Here is an 11,460-nt window from a genome sequence, read left to right on the forward strand (position 1 = left end):
GTTGATTCCAAAATATATATAGTTTGAGTTGTGATCAATACTGAGATACGTATACACTGGGTCGTGGATTGATTCAAGATAATATTTATCGATTTATTTCTGTACATCTAACTGTGGACAACTAGTTATAGGTTACTAACGAGGACAGCTGACTTAATAAACTTAAAACATCAAAATATATTAAAAGTGTTGTAAATATATTTTGAACATACTTTAATATATATGTATATATTGTTATAGGTTCGTGAATCAACAGTGGCCAAGTCTTACTTCCCGACGAAGTAAAAATCTGTGAAAGTGAGTTATAGTCCCACTTTTAAAATCTAATATTTTTGGGATGAGAATACATGCAGGTTTTATAAATGATTTACAAAATAGACACAAGTACGTGAAACTACATTCTATGCTTGAATTATCGAAATCGAATATGCCCCTTTTTATTAAGTCTGGTAATCTAAGAATTTGGGAACAGACACCCTAATTGACGCGAATCCTAAAGATAGATCTATTGGGCTTAACAAACCCCATCCAAAGTACCGGATGCTTTAGTACTTCGAAATTTATATCATATCCGAAGGGTGTCCCGGAATGATGGGGATATTCTTATATATGCATCTTGTTAATGTCGGTTACCAGGTGTTCACCATATGAATGATTTTTATCTCTATGTATGGGATGTGTATTGAAATATGAAATCTTGTGGTCTATTGTTACGATTTGATATATATAGGTTAAACCTATAACTCACCAACATTTTTGTTGACGTTTTAAGCATGTTTATTCTCAGGTGATTATTAAGAGCTTCCGCTGTCGCATACTTAAATAAGGATAAGATTTGGAGTCCATGCTTGTATGATATTGTGTAAAAACTGCATTCAAGAAACTTATTTTGTTGTAACATATTTGTATTGTAAACCATTATGTAATGGTCGTGTGTAAACAGGATATTTTAGATTATCATTATTTGATAATCTACGTAAAGCTTTTTAAACCTTTATTGATGAAATAAAGGTTATGGTTTGTTTAAAAATGAATGCAGTCTTTGAAAAACGTCTCATATAGAGGTCAAAACCTCGCAACGAAATCAATTAATATGGAACGTTTTTAATCAATAAGAACGGGACATTTCAGATGGGCCGTGTGAACCCAATTATTTGTAAAGTCTACCTTTGGTAGCATGGTACGGGTGTACGAGATGTGGATATGGAATGTAGTTCCAAGTGGGGGAGTTACACTCCTACACTCGGAGGTTTTAGTGTGAGATTTCGGACAATGCTTTTGGTAGATCCGAAATTTGTGTCGGGACCTAGATTTGGTCGATTTGTGCTAGAGTACAATTTCGGTTAAATTGTACCTATGATTTAGGATTTGAATTATCACCAAGGTGGTAATGTGGTAAATCTCGTTGAGAGATAATGGACGGGTATGGCGAGCAAGGTAAAATCCCTCGGTTAAGGGATGTGCGTATCGGATCCTCTTTTAGAGAATTAATGTTTTGTGCCTATGTTTGATATAGGTGGTTCTTGCTTGATTGTGTGAATGGTTAGTGGTATCCGTTAGGATTCACTATGGCGTAGCAGAGCGCGATGTTACGCTACTCGTCGTTCGAGGCCAAAAGGGCGTTGATTGATGAAGCATGACCTTCGGGGTCCGATGACTTCATCATGGTATTGGTGATTGATGAAGCATGACCTTCAGGGTCCGCTGACTTCATCATGGGATCGTTGATTGGTGAAGCATGACCTTCGAGGTCCGCTGACTTCATCATGGGTGTAGTGTTATATCGGTGAAGCATGACCGCTGACGGGGTCCGCTGACTTCATCCGGTGTTGAGATTTGAGAAGTGGGTCGCGTGTAGTTTTCTGCCAGCCTTCATGTTGTTGGATATGTGATCTATTGGTTGTTTTATACGCCAATGGTGGGTTCGTAAGGACCACGTTGTGTGAACTAACGGTAGTTTTATACGCTGATGGTGGGGTCGTGGGGACCATGTCGTGGGATTAGTGAGGCGATAGCCGTGTTTCGCTCACATGTTGTTACGGGTGTGACAATAGTCGATTTTGTACACCTTAGGTTTAGCGTTGCCATAGTCGTTTTGGGCGCTTTTGGTTTTAGCCGTTGCTTATGATGTTAGGATAGTGGCATATTGGTTGTATTGCGCACTACAAAGGATGTTTAGTGGTAAGTGTAATCCGTAAGGATTCATGTGGTTCGATCTTCAAACGTTCGGATCGTTGACTTTAGGTTGAGACTTGGTCACTTTTAGCGTTGTCCTTGGTAAAGGTACGCTAAGGAATTGATATCTCGGTACGAGGTTGGTTGAGTTTTTCCCGATATGGGGAAAAGAGCAGGTTTTAGTGCTCGGATAGTGGTTTTGATAAATCGCGGGTGACGATTTTGTTGTTAAAGGTGATTCATTGGGAAGAATTGTCTAGGAAAGTTCGGATTGGAACTTAGGATTGAGGGCCGTTGAGTAGTTCCGGATTGGTTAAGTGGAGAAGATCACGAGGACATGATCGAGTTTAAGTGGGGGAGAGTTGTAAGACCCAAATATTTATTGTACATAATGTATTTATGGTGTACGATATGTGTATGAAGTGTACGAAGCATGTACGTGTTGTTTGCTCGAACGTCGAAGGAAACTGGACGTTGTCTGAAGTGACAAGGTGTGTACGTATCTTTTCGACCCCAAATAAAGTTTGTGTTGATGTTTCAAAGCCTTACCATTGGAAAGGAAATCTTATTATGTTTCCAACGATATTTGATTCATCGAAAACGGAGCTACGGTCAAAAAGTTATGGCCAAAACAAGTTTTTGAAAACTGACCTGCAGGTTGGAGCGGCGCTCCACCTTTTGGCGCGGCGCGCCGATTGCTGCTGATGCAATTTTCAGCCTTTTTAAAAGGCTTAAATGAGGGGTACTTTGGTCATTTCTCACCCACACAAACACTCTCATCCACATCTAGAGAGAGAGGAAGAGTTCTAGAGTGAGAGAGCTTGAATTGGAGAAGAAGGAGCTTGAATTGATCAAAGTCTCGGGTTTTAAAGTTATTCACCTCGTTCCTAGCTACGTTTTGGTTGTTGTGGTAAGTTCTAACTCCGAATTTCATTGTTTGATTTGATATTCAAAGTTAGGGTTTGAACTTAAATTGTTAAGAAACCCATTTAAACTCATGAAGTGAGTTTAGTGATGCTAGTAATCGGGTTTATTGTTAGTGTTGGTGGATTTTGGGTTGGTGAACAAATTGGCCTTGATTAGGACTTGTAATTGGGTTTAATCACTAGGTTTAGTGATTATGGAAGTGTTGAAACACTTTTAGGTGTGTTTGGTTGACTAATTTTGACTAGAGTCAAAATTAGGGTTTGGTGATGATTATGACCCAATTGTCGATTTAACAAGGTTTATAAACTTAAAATGGATTAAGTTGAAGTATAAAACCGGGTTAAATATGTTTTGGTGTCAAAACTTGTAATTGGTGAGATTTTGACTTTATGGGTCAAAATTAGGGTTTATGGGCGATTTTGAGAACGATAAGTGTTTAACACTTATGTTCGGGTTTAATTGGCATATTAGGACCATTCTCACTTGTGTTAGTGATAATTGGTTAGTTTGGGCACGGTTTGTTCTTAGAAGTGCATTTGGGTCGAAATTGCACTAGTTGTCAATTTGGGTTGATTTGTATATCCACCCTAATTGTGTTACTTGTTATGTGATAAATGGATTAGGTACATTCCATCGGCAATTGCGGATTATTCGGTAACATTCTTCAAGGTGACAAGGTGAGTGTTAATATCCTATATGCATATGTATGTGTAGGATGGGTGCGGGTCGGGAGAAGGGGTTCTCGCTTGTAGAGATCGCTTCTCGTATAGGTGGAATTGTTGGACTTGTGTATAGGTCCAATTAGCACGGTTATGCATTTTGTTTGACCACGTTAGCGAGGTGCACACTTTGTGTGTACGTTATCACATGGGCGTATGATGTGGACTTATATAACCCCAATGACGAAGGGTTAATATAGTGAGTGGAATAATTATATGTGTAGGTATATAATGTATCTATTTGTTGTAGCGTGAAATGCGTAGTGTCGAGGTGTTAAGACACCACGTTTCACGTGACGAGTGAAGCATCGAGGTGTTAAGATGCCACTCGGGGTGAAGCATCGAGGTGTTAAGATGCCACCTAGGGGGTAGTGTCGAGGTGTTAAGACACCACTCCGTAAAATAATGAGTAAAGCATCGAGGTGTTAAGATGCCACTCGGGGTAAAGTGCCGAGGTGTTAAGGTTCCACCTAGGGGTGTTGTGTCGAGGTGTTAAGACACCACTCCGTAAATTAATGAGTGAATCATCGAGGTGTTAAGATGCCACTCGGGGTGAAGTGCCGAGGTGTTAAGGTGCCACCCTAGGGGTTAGTGATACGAGGTGTTAAGTACCCTAACGGATGTTATGAACATCGATGACTTGTTTCGCGAAGTCATTCCATTGCGAAGATTTGGTTAACCATGGTTATTGTGTTGTAAGCGTAAGCAAATTATGTTATTCGAGATATATATATATATATATATATATATATATATATATATATATATATATATTGTATACATATAATGTTGTATTGTCATGATGTAGCTAACCCTCCGGGTGTAGCTTATTGGCATTGTTCACATCGTTGTTGGTGAACTTATATTTTCCTGATGCATCTTTAGCTCGTTGCTTAGTGATCTTACGGTATGCTTAGACTAGCTTCCCTTTATGCTTGGATGCTCCGGTATGCGGTATTTGGTTTTGTGTGGCGTGTCCATTTTATGCATATATATGTATGTAGTATATTCTCACTCACTAAGCGTTAGCTTACCCTCTCGTTGTTTACCTTTTTATAGATTTGCATGGATGCGGTGGCTCGGGTAAGCGTGGGACTAGTGGACTGGCGTAGTTGCTTTAGAAGGCTTGCTTTTGGATTGATTAGGATTGGGTAGCGTATCCCCAATCACCATGCTCGGCTTTATTTTGTGTTAATAGTCGTGTGATTGAAAACTTGTATTTTCGTATGAAAGTCGTAAAACGGCCGATGTGGGCCCGGCCTCGTAAAACTTATTTTATGAATGGAACGTGTTTGTTTTTCATATATGAATAGGTTGTGAAAAGCGTTTTGTCTAAATACGTCGGGAAGTGGTCAAACATTTTCGCATTTCATGACTTTTTGGACAGGCCAGTTTGGCGCGCCGCGCCATATTCTGTTCCAGTAAAAAAAAAATTAATTTCGCGTTATTGGTTGGTTAACGGGTTGGGTTGTTACATGTACGGTTATTAAGCATTTTGAAAAATGATTTCGTACACAAGATATGTGTACTGTATTTAAAGGAAATCGCATGTACATTACAGGTGGGTGTAGGATTCGGGCCCATTTGTACCATGCACATTTAAATCTTGTGGTCTATCAAAATCACTGAATTTTATTGTTTACGATAAACCTATGAACTCACCAACCTTTTGGTTGACACTTTTAAAACATGTTTATTCTCATGTCTGAAAGAAATCTTCCGCTGTGCATTTGCTCATTTTAAAGATATTACATGGAGTTGTGTGATGACCCGGGAATTTCCGACCAAATTTAAACTTAATCTTACTATGATTCTGACACGATAAGCAAAGTCTATAATGTTGAGTCTCGAAAATTTTGAACTATGTTCATATATGCAATTACCCTTTGACTATGTTCGACGATTCACGAACAATTATGTGATAATAAATATGTAAATAAATATATATATATGTAAATATAAATACAAGTGTATATATAAATTGGAATTAATATAACACCATTTAATCATTTAAATTAAATACGTAAATCAATATATAAAAGAATTAAGATGATATCAAGATATATATATATATATATATATATATATATATATATATATATATATATATATATATATATATATATATATATATATATATATATAATTCGGTACACAATTAATATTATATGAATATAGTAATATAAATATAATACATAAACACTAAATATTTAAATATGTTGTTATATAGTACATAATTAATAAAATGTAAATTTTTATATTAAACTTAATTACAAGTTAAAATATAGTTATTATATTACTTTTGATACTAGTATTATTAATTTAATATATAGTATATATATACATATGATATATATATGAGATTTGACAAGCATAAATTGTTTTATCAATGTTATTATCTTCATTATTATTATTATTATTATTATTATCAATATTATTATTAGATACATAAAATCTATATATGATATTTGATACATTTAATTGCTTATATTATTTTTAATATCAATATTTTTATAATTAGTAGTTAAGATTATGATTTTATGTTATTATTAAGATTAGTATTATTATTATTATTACCAATAATAATATTATTGTTATCATATACATAATAATTATTATGATTACTTATTATTACTATTATTATTTTTTTATGTTATTATTATTAATAGTGTACTATTGTTATTTTTATGTTATTGTATTATTTTATTTTCGATATTTATAATACATAATATTAAGGGTATTAATATTATTAATATTTATTAAATATTAAGATTTATATATATATATATATATATATATATATATATATATATATATATATATATATATATATATATATATATATATATATATATATATATATATATATATAAAGCCAGATGTATAAAAAAATACAGATATATAATGCAAATAAAAGCAGATATATATGTAATTACGTGTAAATGATATAAATCCTTATTAGTCTTACCTGCTCCTTTTCTTTTCTATATACTCGTGACATTCGATTAGAATATATCTTGATACAAAAAAGAGTCAATCCAATCTTATCACTACACAAATCCCTTTAGTCACATACATATCTTTCGCCTTCTGTAAATCCAAAATCAAAGAAGCAGATTATTATTTTTTTTTTAAACCCGTCGGTGTCCCTACTCAAGTTCATTTATTCAACAGCTAAAATTCCAATCAATTTGCAAAATGTAATAATGCAATCACGTTAGGAATCTTATATCTAATCTAACTGCAAAGTTTCACAATCCAATTCCTTTTATTGTCTGAGAATTTTGAAGTCAAACTTTTAAACTCAAAAAGTCAAACTGTGTATTTGATGTTTCTGATTCAATTGAGGGTTAAGAAAGATTCCAGGGGTGATTTGAAACCTACTTCGTGTTATAAAATTTGTCCAAAACGTTCTCGATTACGAAATTAATTTTTTTTTCTTATTCGCGACTGCACAGCAGGTATATATATTTTTTTTATTTCGTTTTCGTTTTTCTGTTAATACAACCATTTAAGATTGATGATTTTTTAATTATTTGGAGAATATAAAACATTGTTGTTATGATCATATGAACTGAGTCGATTGAATGCTAATTGAAGAAGATGAAGTGAGCATAAAAACTGTTTTCGGGTTATATATATATGGTGAGAGGTTTAATCAGAAAAACTGGATTGGAGGTGTGGTCGTGTGTGTTTGGGATAAACGAGAGGTCACGGGTTCATGTCCGGTGCGAGGCATTTTTTTTTGGGAAAGCTTTTAAGGTAGTTTATATATCATTTTTATTATTATTGTTATTGTTGTTATTATTATTATTATTATTATTATTATTATTATTATTATTATTATTATTATTATTATTATTATTATTATTATTATTATTATTATTATGATTATTATTATTATTATTATGAGTTATGTTATTATTATCATTTTAATTTGTTATCACTAATATCAATAATGTGAATGTTATTATCAAAATTACTAAAAGTATTATAATTAGAATTCAAAACTTATTAGTATTGTCATTACTAATATTATTATTTTTAGTATTATTATTATCATCATTTTTACTAGTATTATAATTATTATCATTATTCGCTTTAGTAATAAAGGTGTTACTCTTAGAATTACTATTATTATCATTAATATTAGTATTAGAAACAATTAGGAATTATTATTAATAAAAGTATTATTATTAAGATTACCATTAATAATAAAATTGTTATAATTAATATTATCAAGTATAGAGTATTATTATTAATGTTACTACTATTGTTATTATAATTATAAAAATAGTTATAATTTTAAGTGATAGGAACTATAGATATAGGTTACAAATTTATCACGAAGTTTATGCTAAAATTTATTATTACTAACACTGTTATTATTATTATCCTTACATAATTAAAATAAAGTATCATTATATTTAAAAATTATCAAAGTATCATTTTACTACTAGTATAAGCATTATTATTATCATTAGTAACCTAAGTGTTATTATAAATATTATCATTATTAATATTATTATTATTACTATCACTATCATTATTATTAGTATTACCATTATTATTATTAGCATCAAAATGATTAATAAAATCATCAATTATTATAACTAATATTAAGATTTTATTGAAAATAAAAGTTAAGGATATTATTAAGATCATAAGTATATATTAATTATATTAACAATTTTTATATAAATATTCATATAAAACAAATTAAGTATTCTTCATAAATATAGATTTGTATAACTATATAAATAATAATCATTTTTAAATATATATACAAATTAAATAAATAATATATAAAGTTATAATATATGAAATTGATTGATTACGATTACATGTATTAATGAATAAACAAATGATATAGGTTCGTGAATCCGAGGCCAACCCTGCATTGTTCAATAATGTCATATGTATTTTTACTACAAAATACATTAGGTGAGTTTCATTAATCCCTTTTTAAATGCTTTTGCAATATATATTTTTGGGACTGAGAATACATGCGCTGTTTTTATAACTGTTTTACGAAATAGACACAAGTAATTGAAACTACATTATCGAAATCAAATATGCCCCTTTTTATTAAGTCTGGTAATCTAAGAATTAGGGAATAGACACCCTAATTGACGCGAATCCTAAAGATAGATCTATCGGGCCCAACAAGCCCCATCCAAAGTACCGGATGCTTTAGTACTTCGAAATTTATATCATGTCCGAAGGAGGATCCCGGAATGATTGGGATATTCTTATATGTATATTGTGAATGTCGGTTACCAGGTGTTCAATCCATATGAATGATATTTTTGTCTCTATGCATGGGACGTATGTTTATGAGAAATGGAAATATGAAATCTTGTGGTCTATTAAAATTATGAAATGATTATTTATGTTAAACTAATGAACTCACCAACCTTTTGGTTGACACTTTAAAGCATGTTTATTCTCAGGTACGAAAGAAATCTTCCGCTGTGCTTTTGCTCATATTAGAGATATTACTTGGAGTCATTCATGATATATTTCAAAAGACGTTGCATTCGAGTCATTGAGTTCATTAAGATTATTATTAAGTCAATTATAGTAATATATATTACGAAGTGGTATGCATGTTGTCAACTTTCGATGTAATGAAAGATTGTCTTTTCAAAAACGAATGCAATGTTTGTAAAATGTATCATAGAGAGGTCAAGTACCTCGCGATGTAATCAACTGTTGTGAATCGTTTATAATCAATATGGACTTCGTCCGGATAGATTAGGACGGGTCTTAACAGTTGGTATCAGAGCGGTGGTCGTAGCGAACCAGGTCTTGCATTAGTGTGTCTAACTAGTAGTCGTTAGGATGCATTAGTGAGTCTGGACTTCGACCTGGTCTGCATGTCAAAAAGTTTTGCTTATCATTTTGTGTCGAAAATTATCTGCTTATCATTCTTAGTCTAGACACGTCTTGCTGCATTGATTGCATGAATAGTGTATAGACAAGATTCATATCTTAGCGTATTTGTTACTGTAAACCTTACCTGGTGTATCCCGTAAATTCCTCCGTAATCTACGAAACCTTTTGTTCTATATATATGGATATTCTATGTAATTAAGAATACCATCCGTTTGCCAGAAAATCAATTCATATCTAAAAAATTCTTTATTTAATCGTACGAAATGGAATTCATCATTAGTTCAAGTCACTCGGATTCTGACATGGAATCCCACTCAAGCTCTGAAAGCAGTGTGACCGGAATGGATCAACCAATCAGTCATCATCTATTCTGGATGAATTGGGGATGGGTTCGTAGCCTCCTCAATCGTTGGAGACAAGAAGAAGGTGATCCTTTCCATCCGCCACATTGCCCTATTGGGGAAGAACCTGAAGCACTTACCGGTGAACCTGTTCGAAACACCATCTTTTCTCTCGTTTCTAGAGTATCTCGCCACGATTATATACTATACCAAATTCTAGATTATATTTATCCGCTAGTCCGAACCAAAAATCACCCCGGTGTAATAGTAGAAGTCAACGAGCTTCGAGCTCGGGTAGTGGCTTTAGAGACTATGGTGCGAAGGTTACAAACACTAGCAGCAGCATCAGCAGCATAACCAGTACCACCACCAATGTCAACAGTACCATCACCACCACCAACATCAACATCCGCATCCCACACCTCAACATCTTAATCTATACCTCGAACATCAACGTGATACGCACCATGGATACCAAGGAGTACCAACAACAACAACATTATCACATGTCTCAACCTCGCAATCTATACCTCAAGCATAATCATCGTTCTACGAATCGTTTTACGAATCGTTCTACATAAACTATATTCGTCCTTCATGGTGATTATGTAATCTCTAATGTTTTAAAGATTATGTACTCTGGTTCTAGCCGTAAATCTGATGAGTTTAATATTACATTGACTCATTAAATACATAATTACGTCTGAAAAAAATATATAAGTATATATGTTTTCATAAAGATTGTAATTAAAATTTTTATTGTACAAACTGTTAATGGTGAAAATATTTTAACGGGTAGGTAATACCAGAGGAATATTTAGATTTCGCATTAATAAGTTACACTGTACATTCTTCGAATCTGATTCAACAGTCATTTACTATCCTACTTGTAACCACAGCTATACGAATCCGTTCATCACAGAATAACCATTTTCATTCAATTTCATATTTGGATTTTGACCTATCAGAATCCGACAAGTGGCATAATGAAGAAAACATTTGATAAAATAAAATTTGTTAGGAACAAACAAATTAACTATGAGAAATTTTGTTAAGAATCCACGCTAATTGTTCCTAGCTAACTGATTACCTTTTATTTATCGCAATTTATTTATTGCATTTTATTTATCGTAATTTTAATTCTCGCAATTTTATTTATCGACATTTAATTTCTGTTATTTACTTTACGCACTTTATTTATCGTCATTTAAGTTCTGTTATTTATTTTACGCACTTTAAATGTCAGGACACGTATACAAGGTTTTGACATATCATGTCGACACATCTATATATATTATTTGGAATCACTATAAACACTCTATATGCAGTAATAATCGAGTTCTCTATACAGGGTTGAGGTTGATTCTCAAATAATATATATACTTTGAGTTGTGATAGAG

Source organism: Rutidosis leptorrhynchoides, chromosome 2 (assembly GCF_046630445.1).
Source record: "Rutidosis leptorrhynchoides isolate AG116_Rl617_1_P2 chromosome 2, CSIRO_AGI_Rlap_v1, whole genome shotgun sequence".
In the NCBI taxonomy this organism is placed as follows: Eukaryota; Viridiplantae; Streptophyta; class Magnoliopsida; order Asterales; family Asteraceae; genus Rutidosis; species Rutidosis leptorrhynchoides.